We start from the raw sequence: 15278 nt of genomic DNA, 5'->3' as shown, positions 1-15278 counted from the left end.
GGTGATAATTGAAACAACGATTAACTCTCGTGGCGAAGTCCCGACGCATTCTTGAAACGAAAATACTCCTCTAGTGCAACACTGAGATTGATTTCGGTAGGAGCGAGGTTCAAATCTCCGTCGAGCCAGCCTACTTAAACGTAAACATACTCGTACACCTCAGGAAACGTGGTACCTCAACGAATGGTTATTTCGCATAGAACTGCAGCATTCAAAATCTTCTTTTCTTCTTCTTCATGGGGTCGACATGTTCATTCTGGATGTGCCAATTTTCCTCATTTCTTTACGATAGTTCAATAACGATACTTCCCTGTAGACAAATTTTTCACCGAGCATCTGATAGTGCTGATGATTCTGATAAATCGTTTATGTGGCGTGTCCAGTGTCATTCTCTGAGAGATTGTTACTATGGTAGTAGTTCTGTAAGCAGACAGCTGTCAATTATTTTGTCAGTCGTCCGAGATTCATTGTCGGTCGATAGCTTTAATTTCTCGGTAAGCTGCAAAACAGCACACACGTCACTGCGTAGTGATAGACTCATTCCGGGGATACAGGGTGAAAATTATTTAAACCGACGAACTCTGGAAAGTTGCACGGAACACAAAAACAAATTTTTTCTCTGATGTTATAATGTGAGCATTTGTTCATCTACATCTACATCTAAATCTACATGGATACTCTGAAAATCAAATTTAAGTGCCTGGCGGAGGGTTCATCGAACCACCTTCACAATTCTCTATTATTCCAATATCGTATAGCAGGTGGAAAGAAAGAACACCTATAGCTTCCCGTACGAGCTCTGATTTCCCTTATTTTATCGTGGTGATCGTTCCTCCCTATGTAGGTTGATGCCAACAAAATATTTTCGCGTTCGTAGGAGAAAGTTGGTGATTGGAATTTCGTGAGAAGATTACGTCGCAACAAAAAACGCCTTTCTTTTAATGATTTCCAGCCCAAATCCTGAGTCCGGTAGAGAGCGTAACCACTCTCAGCATTCGTGCAATTGCGTATAAGATGGGGACGAATCAGAAGAATGTACAACCGTCCTTCACGGGCAAAATCCATTTCACCTACAGCGTGCGCACAACCTGGAACCAGATGATTGTCCACTCAGAGCACAGTTTCCGCATTGTCAGATGCACCCTATATTTCTTTCCCTGTGCTGTTTACGGATGAAGCAACGTTTCGGCGTGAATGGATCTTCAACATCCACAATTCGCATGTGTTGAGTGAGATCAATCCACATGCCATATTTATTCTCCCTCGCGTGCTGCGATTCTACGTGAATGTGTGGGCAGATTTTATTGGTGGCTGTTTAATTGGGTCATATCTCCTACCTGGGCTACTAAATGACAGTTTCCTCGCCAGAGCATTGACAAAGTTTCCGGATGACGTGCCACTCCCTAGAAGACAAAGCATGTGGCACCGGCACATTTCAGTAGTGTTGTGTGTCGATCTCTGAACCGACAGCTCCCAGAAAAGTGGACTGGCAGTGGTGGTCCTTTACAATGGCCTTCTCAATTCCCTGATTTGATCCCTCTGGACATTTTTGTGTCACGAGAGATGTCCAACCTGGTTTACAAAACTCCTGTCGAATCAGGTGAAATCTGGTTGCCCGGATGGTAGTAGCAGCAGCAGGAGTTAAGGACACTCCTGAATTATTTGACCGCGTTAAACAGAAAATGACCTACTTGTGTAGCCTCTGTTTGCAGGTAAATGGAGGAAGTTTCGAATCTTGCTGTAATTGAAGTAAATTTGTTGTGTTAATCTTGTTGTCTCTTGGTAATAAAGAATTAAAAGCTGTTTCTGTTAATTTTTGTCCTAGCAGGAAAACACATTAGAAAAATTACTTTCAGTTCCCCGTGGAACCTCCCAGAGTTTGTTAGATTAATTAATTTACACCCTGAGAAAATTCCCTCCATCAGTTTAAAAAATCCTCACAGGAAAATATGACATTAGAGAAAACTATTTGTTTGGGTGTCCCGTGCAACCTCCCAGAGTTTGTCGGTTTAAGGAATTTTCACCCTGTAGAGTGGTGTCTGTGAAGTTGTCTCAGTATACGGACACACGACCTTGCCTGCGAGATAGTCCTTCTCTTTAAAAGTTTCTAGGTTACGACCGACTCGGACAAGTAGAGAGTGGAGATTGTGCTCCGGGTGCAGAGTGCAGCGGCGACGGATAAGGCATTGTCTGCAGCGAGAAGGTGAAGGCGCTGCAGAGGTGCCGGTCTGCTCCGAAGCTGACATCAGCGCTATGTATAGCGCTGGACCGGTCTTGCCACGCGAACACCTCCTCCTCTCGCCGTTCACCGGCACGCGTTAGCTGCAATGTGCTATTTCCTTCTCTGTTTAACATCTATACAAACGGCTAGCCCTCGCGCAAAGATACAAATAGCTAGTGACCTTATAAACAGAAACAGAGGATCTTGCTTCAATTCTGCTAGGAGACCTGTCCTCTCCCTGGGCATACATCAGAGGGACAAAATTAGTGCTACTTGTTCGCCCATTGTTGGTTAATATTTCACTATCAGTACCATTCAGGTTTAGAAAAGACATCTTGCAATGTCATAAGCTGCTATTAAAATATTGTTTAATAAGCTGCAGATTTCGGTCAAAGATCATTTTTAGCACAGCTCCGGGATAGCAAGGATTACCTTGAAGTAGTCCGCGGCTCGTGGTCTTGCGGTAGCGTTCTCGTTTCCCGCGCACGGGGTCCCGGGTTCGATTCCCGGCGGGTCAGCGGTTTTCTCTGCCTCGAAACAACTAGGTGTTATGCGTCTTTCATCATCATTTCATCCTCATTCACTCGCAAGTCGCCGTAGTGGCGTTAAAGAATTTGTGGAGCGGTGGCCGAACCACCCCGCGAGGGGTCTCCCGGCCACCAATGCCGTACGCTCATTATTATTACCTTGCAGTACAATAGCGTTAAAATATAATTCTTACTGTAAACACAAGTTGGCTGGAGAATGATTTTGGACCGAAACCGGTCGTTTATTATAAAATACTTTAAACAGCAACTTATGGTGTTACATAATATCATTTCTAAAGTTTATCAAAACTGTGGAGCAAACCAAGAAGCTATATTTTGACTGTGTGGTGAGGCTAGTTTGTTCAGGGCATGTGCTGTCCTTTAGCGTACGCCGTCTTTTCGCTTCCTGGTTAGCGTAGCTACGTCCACCCGGAGTTTAAATTGACATGCACAGCGATTTCTTGTTTCATTTGCTCCTTGAAAAGGTCGTTATGTTCATTTGTCCAAAAATCAGCAGTCGTCAAAGGTTTCACCCGGCTGGTTTCCGCAAGTTATCTGAACATTCGATATGCCGCGAGATGCTCAAGTTTTGAAAATAGCTTTACCTATATCGTGACAGAACAAACCTGCACAAGGAAGATTATTTCAGGAAAGACCTGAAAGCTTCAATTAAGTACTATGCAGAAAACTATCTTAACGCTAATCCTATCAAAACGAGGGTCTATACTTGTAGTCATGAGAACTAGTGACGCAACACAATGATGGAGTAAAAAATCGGCCACGGCCTTTTGAAAGGAACTATCCCAGCATTCATCTTAATTAATTTACGGAGACCTTAAAACAGGCTGGCCAGACAGGAATTTGCACCCTATTCCTTACAAACCTTATTAGAAGCTGTTGACCTATAAACTTCCTTCGGATTTGATAAAACTTCACAGTTTGTTCTATCGCATGTGTAATCATGTGAAACCTGTATAAGCGAGGGATATTAGAACATGTCACAAAAGTTTCTTTCGAGGTGACAATGCGTGCTGCATGAGAGTGAAACCCGACCGCTGTCTTTAAGGAAAACCACTGCCTGGGTACATAAAGTTAAACCAAGTTCGCTAATCGTACTTTGTAGTTGTAAGTCATTCCTTTAGCCATTAATTCCTCTCATAAATTGTATTCCTCAGTGATCGCAGTTGAAGTCCGCCCCCCGGTAGCTGAGCGGTCAGTGCGAAAGAGTGTCAATCCTACGGGCCCGGGTTCGATTCCCTGTTGGGTCAGAGATTTTCTCCGCTCAGGGACTGGGTGTTGTGTTGTCCTAATCATCATCATTTCATCCCCATCGACACGCAAGTCTCCGAAGTGACGTCCAATCGAAAGACTTGCACCCGACGAACGGTCTACCCGACGGGAGGCCCTAGTCACAGGACATTAATCGCAGTTAAACACTTTGTTATTGCATTTTTCAGAGAGAAGTGTTGTTGTTTATATCTCTATATCCATGCAGGATTGTCTGACAGCTCAGTGGCGAAAGCAATGACAGCGAAAGCAAAGAATACAGTTCCTACTTCAGGCTCAGGAAAGAAGTTTCAATCTTGTCTCAAATGCTCATTGGTTCAAATGGCTCTGAGCACTAAGGGACTTAACATCTGAGGTCATCAGTCCCCTAGAACTTAGAACTACTTAAACCTAACTAACCTAAGGACATCACACACATCCATGCCCGAGGCAGGATTCGAACCTGCGACCGTAGTGGTCGCGCGGTTCCAGACTGAAGCGCCTAGAACCGCTCGGCCACTCCGACCGCCAAATGCTCATTCTGATAGTGAGAGAAGTTTCTGTCAAAAATGTGAAATTATAGCGGAGATGTTGATGACCCTTCAGTGCGAGTTGTCGTAATACAGAAATGAAACGTTTGGGCATCATTATGTTAAATTCAATAAACGTATTTTTTATAATGAATCAAGAAATATGTGTATCCTCCTTCCCCACCTCCCTGAGGGCCCCTCCCCCTATTACCCAACGGAGGCAATGTAAATTATGTTTTAAATAAAATTATTTCAGAAAATTTTGAGACACACATTTGTTCTTGTAAAGATGGCGCATGAAAAACGGGGCCCGAGTACAAGATGCTCGCCTGTTAGGCACAAATTGTTTGCCAGTAACGAGCAGATACAACAAAAAATAGTTAAACAAGTAATAACTAGATAATAAAGAAATAACAAGTAAGCTAACGCTGTTGTTGTATCTCATCGTGCCGGCAACAGTTCGTGCGTAACTGGCGAGCGGTCTGTACACTGGACCGGTTTTTCGTGGTCCAGCCTGTGTTAATGCGCTCACAGCATTTCATTGAGCAATGACATGAGCCGTATAAATATTGGAGGAAACTCCTCCAACTGTTTTTCTTACTGATGCTACTTATTAGCGTTTTTCTACAAAAATTATCCATTACATCGGCACTGAGGCTACCAGTGGCATTAGTATTGCATGACTAAGAGAAAAATTTATTGTCAGGACTACCTAACCGTGAGTACTGATAGCTTGCTCTTCATCTGGTTATTGATGAAGTAGGAAGGTTTGGACATCTGAAATGACGAGGAGGTAGTTAGTTTTTGTTATGCACGGTACAAGGGCAGGCGAAGGACTTCTGACACCATTCACCTTTCCTTTGCCGGTCGCTGCGCCGCAGCCGGGAACTGTGGATTGGCAGCTGCCTCGGGCGTAGTACGTGGCGCGCGGGTAGCATACCACACAGGAACCCACTGGCGCCGTACCAGGCTCCGCAAGCTCAGCAGATAGCAGTCGTCATCTGGTAAAACTCATAAAGTCTACTTCCGAGAAACTTCGACGAGTTACTAGCTGACTTTATTCACTAGGAGAGAGACCAATGAGTACCGCCACTACAACTTGATATCGTCAATGAAACGCATTTCCTTATGTCCTCCGACGGACATCTTTCGTTACAAAGAATCGTGATCTGTAGCGTAGCGTGTAGTGTTGCGAGGCTGAGAAATGATTTAAACGCACGTAAGAACCACAATCGGTGTTAAATACCGTTGATCTACAATCGTACCCACTTTAAAGTGGTACTAAAATGTCTCCTATATCTGTATAGCCAAAAACCGCACTGGTATCCCGATTCCGATTATAACAAACAATATGCTAGCATGTAAAGATTGTTAATACGATTCGGTAAAAGGTGTTGTAGACAGTTTAGGATCAACCTGCGTAGCGTCAACGGGGTGGACACACGGTTAAGAAACTGGTGTCAGGTGCCCACTGATACCTATCATGTACTGACTCCGCATTAGTGTGAAACGCTCTGGAAAGACAAAGAATATGCAAGGATTAATTAACTCATTCAGCCATTTTTATATTCCTTCATTTTTACTGCCAGAAAATCAATTCATCTCACGCTTCTAGGGAATAAAATTTGGCTCGAAATCTAAACACGCAACCATAGATCATCGCTATATCCTTTCGCCAACAGACATTCCGTCAAGTATAAGTGAAGCAGGACGTATTCGTTCACATCGCCTTACATTAAGCAGGAGCTTTCCATTCAACCACCCAGACATTTCATTACCCTAAGAAATGCGTAGTGGATTTCGAGGGGTCATCGGCTTCATGATGTCTGGTGTTTCTGAAGATATTTGGAACTTTCGAAGTGTGAACTGAGAAAGGCCCAAGAGAGACAGATAATGGTGCGTTTTTTGCAGCGTCCAGTGTAAACGAAAACCATCGTTGTGGTCCTCTTACGTAAGAGAACGTCGTTGGAAGTTTAATTTTGTGTGCGCAACCGTTTGAGCGGTCTCAAACTCACCAGCAGCCTCTTGAAGCTGTTTCCACAGTTCTGCGACACCTCGCTCTCAGTCGTGTTTCGCTGCTACTGGCAATAAATACCCGTCACTGGGATGGCTGGTAGTGTATCAGCCGAAATGTTGGAAGAAGAAATAGCACTGTCTCAGAAACACGCCCGAAAAATGATGGAGAATCCGTAGCTCCCCTTGCGTTGTCAGTATATCGCTTATGTCAAGCAAACCATAGACTTAACTTTCTGTACATACAAACACACACACTTTCAAATATACCTCGTTTACATACAAAAACATACACTTTCATATATACCTGGCTTTCATATTTTCGTCTGGGACATATTATCCTAGAATTAAATTAAAAGTAGTTCTCATTCTCCATTTCTGATCAAGGTTTTTGGGAGGTTTTCATTGGTTGTCAAGCAATTATTGAAGCTGGAAAACATTCATAAATATTCCCACTTGGACGTCCCTGTGTCCCACAACCAGTTCGGCTGGTGTTTATCTCAAAAGTCTCTGAGTTTACCATGGGCCATTACTAAAACAGCTGTCTCTTCCTAAAGAATGAAATACAGCGTAATTAAGTCCACAAAAGCAACTGAGAAATTTAGTGCAGATAAATGGCCAAGAACAACGTGTTAAATGATACAGTATGTGAAAGGCAAATGCTCAGTTTTTTTTTCAGTGTTATAAATGAGTGTTCTATGTGTCCACTATTCGGCACGCTTCTATTCGAAAGTCTCATTCTGGCTATACCCGGCCCAGCATATCAGATGTGACGGTAAGAGTAGCTGCTGCGATGCAGTGTCGCAAACCTTCGAGGTTCTTTGGTACAAGTGGAACATAAACGCTAACCTTTATGTAAGCCGACACGAAAAAGTCGCAAGGCGTCAAGTCCAGCGACCGTGGTGGCCACTCGAGTAGCGCGAGGTGAGCGACCGCAACGCTTTCTATACAGCGACGGAGCAACGACTCATTCAAGTAATCTCGTACACAATTGCGGAGGGACGCCATCTTGTTGAAAGATGGAGTCCTTGCTATCAGTTTCAAGTTGCGGCATAAGCCACAGTTACAGCATGTCGGCATAGGTGATACCATTACGAGTTCTGCCGTCAGTGGCTTGTCGACGGATTTTCAAACAAACCAAAAGGTGGCTATAATTTCGCACCTTACAAGAAGTCATCCACATACTTTGCCATGATCTACAAACACAATTATGTATCATGTGGTAGGTTGTACATCGTATATATGATTATATAAAGGAGACTGACATTGTCACGTACCCCTTGTAAATAATTGTTAACGGTTCAAATGGCTCTGAGCACTATGGGACTCAACTGCTGAGGTCATCAGTCCCCTAGAACTTAGAACTAGTTACACCTAACTAACCTAAGGACATCACAAACATCCATGCCCGAGGTAGGATTCGAACCTGCGACCGTAGCGGTCTTGCGGTTCCAGACTGCAGCGCCTTTAACCGCACGGCCACTTCGGCCGGCTATAATTGTTAACGTTTATTGCATGGAAGGTGATGGAGTGTCTTTATTACCATACTAGTAGAGGTTGGAACGACAGTGGAAATGAAGCAGCAGGCGGAACACAAGCCCTGGATGGAAGCCCTACACAGGTGTGTTGGTCCTGCTTAAACACAGGAAGTAGCAAGATGGACGTTTAGATGGCTGAGCGCTGGGGCACAATAGAGTCGCGACCGGCCGCTATTGTAGTAGGGCCGGAAGGATAACCGTATAATACTTCCGAACGCTGAATATCTTGGACGCAGGTGAAAGGATCGAAGAAGCGGCACCTCGGAAACCACGCAGGCTGGGTTATTTTCAAGTATTTTTACTCAGAAGCGTACCATTGTACGAGTATAGGTTTTTCCTCGCAAACTTTCCGCGCTGGACGACAAAAGACTAAAATATAGTTGGTCGGCGTTCGGAAGAGAGGGAGAATATTCCGTGGTTTCGGGAATATGATTTGTTTTCGGAATTACGATGGTGGGGAACTGAGCCTTGCTGGGAGGCCAGCGATGGAGAGACGAGGTCCTCCGTTGTGAGCGCCTGTGTGTGACGGCTCGACATCAGCTTTTGTTGGTACAGACGAACTTGCTGTCTTTGCCCTCAGGAGAGTTTATAGTTAGAACAGTTAGGCACTGTACTGTTGCGAACCTATACGATTCTGGACTTCACCGCCGGTTTGGAAGTCGTCGTTGAGTACGCAGCGTTCAATAATTAAGAGCACTTCCTCTGCCTATACTTACGTTGAGACGTTATCTGAACTCCGTCTTTGTGGCTGGAAGTTAGCGTTTATCGTCTGTAGAACACAGAGAGGAGAAGACAGTATTAAAACATATTAAACAGAGGACCGCCTTCTACAGTCGTAATGTTTGAAAGAGTTTATTTGTGGCTGGAGTTCTTCCATCGTCGCAGACGAGTACGAGAACCATCACTTCGACGCACCGGACGCAGTACGTACGGTGATATCGCAAATAGCTTCGGCTTATTGTCACAGCTGTGATCACGTTAGTTTCTTTCCACTGAGGTTCCACACCACCGTAGATCATCTTTGAAAGTATTGTCTTCTAGTGTATGGTATGTAGATGATGCCAGTCATTTCGCGTTATTGATATTAGATCGCGCAGTCATAGTAAGGGGCAGAGTTGGGCAATTGATTAGTAATTTTACTTAGGAAATGTAAACTTTGTAATATAAAGATTCCTTTTTAATCTACAGTAAATATATATACAGGAATAACGTTTATCATTTAGTAGTATTAGTTGCCTTAAGCACTGATTTATGTATAGGTTGTAATTTATATGTTAAAGTCCATTAAGAAATCGTAAGATCTGCTTCAGGGGGTAGTCAGACAGGGCCAAATCATCATTTTAGCGTTCATTATTTTCCGTTCCGCACATTCATTTTAGACTCGCCTGGAGTAGCATCTTGGAACTGGCATCGCATAAACTACAAAACATCTGAAATTTTGTCTTTCACCTACTGTGTCATATGTTGTGTTTAGCCGTTTGCTTAAATAGATTTCGTAAAAATGTTTGATGGACTTTATAATTATCCTGTATATAGATGAAAAATACTCCACTCGGACCCAGTTCTCTCTCACACACATAATAGACAACATTGTTCCAGAAATAAATTTCAAATAGTTGCCCACCAGGGTGGCCGATCGGTTCTAGGCGATAGTCTGGAACCGCGCGACCGCTGCGGTCGCAGGTTCAAATCCTGCTTCGGGCATGGATGTGTGGGGCGTCCTTAGGTTAGTTAGGTTTAATTCAGTCTGCCTATACTATGAAAAATGTTTAAGAACATTGCCTGGATTTGTCTGTAGGGTACATAAAATTAAGCCTTAAGGAACATTGTGTTTCTAAGAAGAATGAATATGATGCATTCCGTGGACACTGGGCAGACATGATACATACGATGACCAGTTTTTGTTTTGTTAGTGGCTCGAGTTACATATCACAAAAGAAAAAAACTGAAAACATCTTTAGAAGCACCAGAGAAAAGGAGCCGAACAGCTCGTAAGAGGTAGATCCTGTGTGCAGCTCAGTTAGAGCAAATAATGTGCTGAGAGTTCTGAAATGCAGAAGCTCGGTTTGTATTGATAACTGTCTGAGGTTCGGCCCATAACTATGACAGTCAGTGGTTATCTCAGCAACACCTGAAGCCATCCTCTGAAGGACAAAACGGTAGGCAGCCAGTGTGGCCGAGCGGTTGCAGGCGCTTCAGTCTGGAACCGCGCGACCGCTACGGTCGCAGGTTCGCACCCTACTTCGAGCATGGCTGTGTGTGATGTCCTTAGGTTAGTTAGGTTTAAGTAGTTCTATGTTCTAGGGGACTGATGACCTCAGATGTTAAGTCCCATAGTGCTCAGAGCCATTTGAACCATTTGACAAAACGGTAAGCTCCCCGAGCGCTGACAGAGCTCGTAGAAGTGATACTCAAAACATGAAGAGCGGCAGCGTGGCAACGTTGCGACCGGCGGGTCGCGGTTGCGAACCTACTGCGAGGCATCGCAGGGAAAGCGGCGCAGCAGAACCGGTCCTGTCGCCGCCGCCGGCACGAGCCCGGTCTGCACAGGCAGGGCAGAGACAGCCAGCATCCTTTGTTGAGTCTGCCCATACCGTCCCCAACAAAACTGTACGGTAGTTGCAGCAGTTAGTAAAATCACCGCTCATTTCGTTTGATTTACGAAATATGACATATCTATAAAAAATATAAGTAAGATCTTTCTGACGTCAATTACAATGATGCGTTCGGAATGATGAACAGTGTGGAAGAAGTAATTGTGATTCCCTTTACATATGTCGTCTTTTCCCAACTGAGCACTGCGTAAACGTTGCTAGGGCCAGAATCTGGTTTAAATTGGTTTGCATCTGACGTCTGAGATCCAAAGTTGCGACGTTGTTGCACGAAGTACTGTCAATAGGTAACTGCAAAAACGCTCCACTCTCTGTGGCGTCAGGAAATGTTTTCCTCGTTAAAATCAAATCCTGAAATTCACATGTGGCATACATCTCTATAGTGTCTCTAAGTTTCAAATTTATCATGTCCATATCTCGAACGCTATTTAGCTCAGTGATATACGTATTTCGTTGACTGTCAAAATGTTTCATTCTGCAACGCATCTTTCCAAAGTTGCGTGTCACACCGCTTGCGCTATTAATATGCTTTTGAATAACTGCATCTTTTTGCAGATTTGTAATTACTTAAGGCATCACAAGTATGATGTGTAAAGTCGCTATCTCCTTCAAAAATCACGTGAAAACTCTGAAATTTACATACTTTGTAGATCTCTACTGGGTGACTTTGCTGAATGGGGAGAAACTGCAGGAAACAATTCCTGAGAGAATAAGGAGTACAAATTTAATCATGTGGACATTTGGCTGGAAATGCGTTCCAAGGGACGTAAATCCACTTGAAGGTCGAGATAAAAGATCTTCGACAAATTTAGTGATTGAAAGCACCCACGAGAAAAATGGGAATGTTGTGTCTGTACTAGTGGTTTAGCTCCTCTCTCAAAATACATGGTGTCTGTGCTACAGGATCGCCATGGAGGCAAGTCCATAAGTAGCAAGGGCTGCACATGTTGTAAGTGATACGGATAATGGCATCTGTCGTGGACAACATTATTGTTCCTCTGCAGTTTGTCCCCATCTATCAAAATCACCCTGTAATGTGTCTCCGAATGGCTCAGATCGAGAGATCTCATTTGAACTGCATGCACTGTGTTCTGTATCTAAAATAATTTTCTGTATTATTCTCAACAATTTCAAGCAATGTCAGGATGGTTTATGTCGGAAGCTGGATCTTCCTACTAAGACTATTGGGTATGGAAACCAAACGTGACTGAACAGGAGAAAGCAGACTCCAGCGCGGAAGACCCACCTGGTGCGGAGAAACGGGCTGGAAGACAATGGGGAGGAGATGCCGCGCAAACAATGGGCCCAACTCAGCAGCCGCAACATCACGCCCCGCGCACATCTTCCGGAGCTGTTTTACTGCGGGACACGGCGTGGTCTTCGCTTTGGCGAACAGCTCATACGCTCTATGGGGCGGTGTCAATCCGTTTCACGAAGGTCAATCCATTTCACGATTCAATATGATACACCACTGATAAAACGTGTTATTCATTGACGAGGAAGGCAAGTTCCGAATCGGAAGGAAAAGGTGGTAAGGTTGTGTTCAGCGTCCAAATATGGATGCACTACTTTTGGCGCAGGTATACACTGAGGTGACAAGTCGTGGGCTAGGGATATGCGGTAGTATAGAGTACAAAAGATATAAAACGGCAGTGCATTGGCGGAGCAGTAATTTGTACCCAGGTGATTCATGTGAAAAGGTTTCCGACGTGATTATGGTCGCATGACGGGAATTAACAGACTTTGTGTGCGGAATGATAGTTGGAGCTAGATGCATGTGACATTGCATTTCGTAAATCGTTAGGGAATTCAATATTTCGAGATGCACAGTGTCAAGCGTGTGCCGAGAATATCCCATTTTAGGCGTTACCTCTCACTACAGACAACGCATAGGCCGACAGCCTTCACTTAACGACCGAGAGCAGCGGCGTTTGCTTAGAGTTGTCAGAGCTACTAGACAAGCAACACTGCGTGAAATAAACGCAGAAATCAATGTGGGAATACGAGGAATACACCCATTAGGACAGTGCTTCGAAATTTGGCGATAATGGGCTATGGCAACACACAACCGACCCGTGTTCCTTTGCTAACAGCACAACATCGCCTGGGGTGCCTCTCCTGGGCTCTTCGCCATATCAATTGGACACTAGACGGCTGAAAAACCTTGGCCCGGTGAGATAAGTCCCGATTTCAGTTGGTAAGAGTTGATTGTAGTGTTCGAGTGTGGCACAGACCATGGAATGGACTGGGTCCTCTTGTCCAGCAAGACAAGCTGGAAATGCTTATGTTCGGCTACCTGGAGACCAAACAGCGATGGATTTTTTGTGAATGACAATGCGCTTTGTCACTGGGTCACAACTGTTCGCGACTGGTTTGAAGAACATTCTGGACAGTTGGAGCGACTGATTTGGCCACCCAGATCGCTCGACAGGAATCCCATCGAATCGAGGGTTCAGTTTGTGCACAAATCCTTCACCGGCAACACTTTCGTAATCTTGGACGGCCACAGAGGCAGCATGGCTCAGTATTTCTGCAGGGGACTTCCAGCGCCTTGTTGAGTCCATGTCACGTCCAGTTCCTGAACTACACCGGGCAAAAGGATGTCCGAAACGATGTCAGCAGGTATCCCATGACTTATGTCACGTTATTGCCTTGCGGAGTGCTCAATACATTGGCGTCATATTCTGGTGTAGCGGGTTCAATGGGTCCAGCGGACTCTATTGATTTTTAAGGCTACTCCAGAGCGCTTGTGCAGATTGATAGTGATATGTTTGAACTGGATCATCTCACAAGAAAAATACGAACAATGTACTAAACGAAAGGAGTGCCAGCACCCGAAAAAGCTCAATTTTAGCCCCATTATCCTATATGTATATGGCCTCTACCCCTTAGATTTTTATATATATGAAGCTGGTATACCATCTATATATATATATATATATATATATATATATATATATATATATATAGTTAAGGCTCACCGGCCATTTGACCACCTTCTTCTTCTGTGCGGATGCACAAACAGTGCCCGAACTCTTATGGGAATCGGCAAAAAGTCGCGAGTAATGAGTATAATGGGCAGGGGCACTATGAATATAGTGCGGGACAATAAGTTGGGAATGTGGGTCTCATAGGAGGCGTGACAGAGATAAGCTGCCCTCTGTAATAAAAAAAAAATAAAAACTGAGTTAATGGATCAACGACGAACTTAAACGGGTGTCTTGCGACGTCCGCCCCGAGCAGATGCAACGAACGAAAACGAACAAAATGAGATTAAAAAAAAATGGATAGAGCGTCTGCCATGTAAGCAGGAGATCCCGGGTTCGAGTCCCGATCGGGGCACACATTTTCAACTGTCCCCGTTGACATATCAACGCCTGTATGCAGCTAGGGGTATTCATTTCATTCTCGTTCCCTAGATTTTTGCCTATGGGGACGGATGAAAGGCGAAGCCCACGAAGAAAAAGGACACATAAGAGATGAATCGATCGTTCGGATTATGAATAGCTCTTCCCCCATGAAGGAACGCCACGACGATCTCAGAAGACCTACACGAGGTGTTGTCAAGAGACATCGAAAGTGCTTTGAAGTCGAAGGTAGAATGTATGAAAATCATCTTTGGAGTTAAACGTCTCTCTGTGCATAACATCTTCTCTCAGCATCTATTTGGATTACATTTATAATGCAGCTGTACATAAAAACCTATACTGTCTTATGAACGCACAGATAAACAATTATGAAGTGAGTAAACTCTGAATAACCATTGGGAGTTTGTTGAAAAAAAACAAGTGATGGATAAAAATTAGCTTCCTGCGTCACACTTTTTCGCGCGCCTCAGTCACAACGGTTAATGTGAGGAAGCTACAATATAGTTTTTGTACATCTCAGATTAATAATACAGTCTTGAGAGAGACGATGCTTTTTATTTAATCCTAACATTGATTTTTAAATACTTTTGCAGCTTTTTGTTACGGTGAGCAACGAGATTAGCTGGACAATGCTAGTAGGGCGACGCCATTGATCGCGTGTCAATGGCGCAGCTTTAAATGAATATCGCATGGTCAATAGCAGAAACTGCAATGATTCTAAATTTATTACAAAGGTCCAATGCCTTAAAAAATCATTGCATTGTAGAACCCATATAGGCATTAAAATCCCGATTCACGGTCATGCATCACCCCGTTAACAGCGATCACTGATTACGCCAATTTTTTCCTTAGCTCAAGTAATTAAGATAATTCTCCTTTGTCTTCTTGCTAGTAATCACATAATTACCCTTTAATATTTTATTTGAAGTGAAAGAGGAATTATACATTCTAGCAGCTGCATCTTTGTAATCAGTACAAACTGGACCCAAGTTGCGTGGCTGTTTTATTCGAGTTAATCTATACTACCGCCTGCTAAAAAATTACTGCTCCCCCTAAAATACCCTGTACAATCTAGGCTGAGAATGACGGATAACACTTTGTACAACTCCTTTTATGATTATAATGTACCATGTCGAAGGAACATAAGGCGACCGAGGACAGGCTGGAGAGGTTCGACATAGAGGGTGTCCCCGGAGAAATGAC

General features: G+C 43.9%; 1 protein-coding gene across 1 annotated transcript in view; it reads right to left on the bottom strand.

Annotated features, from left to right (window-relative positions):
- LOC124613944 (probable GPI-anchored adhesin-like protein PGA55) overlaps positions 1-15278 on the bottom strand; it is a 193095-nt gene that overhangs the window by 29414 nt on the left and 148403 nt on the right. The gene's annotated exons all lie outside the window — the stretch shown is intronic.

The sequence above is a fragment of the Schistocerca americana genome, chromosome 4, assembly GCF_021461395.2.
Source record: "Schistocerca americana isolate TAMUIC-IGC-003095 chromosome 4, iqSchAmer2.1, whole genome shotgun sequence".
Lineage (NCBI taxonomy): Eukaryota > Metazoa > Arthropoda > Insecta > Orthoptera > Acrididae > Schistocerca > Schistocerca americana.
Note: the sequence above shows the minus strand (reverse complement) of the source record. Positions and strands in the feature narration are given on the sequence as shown.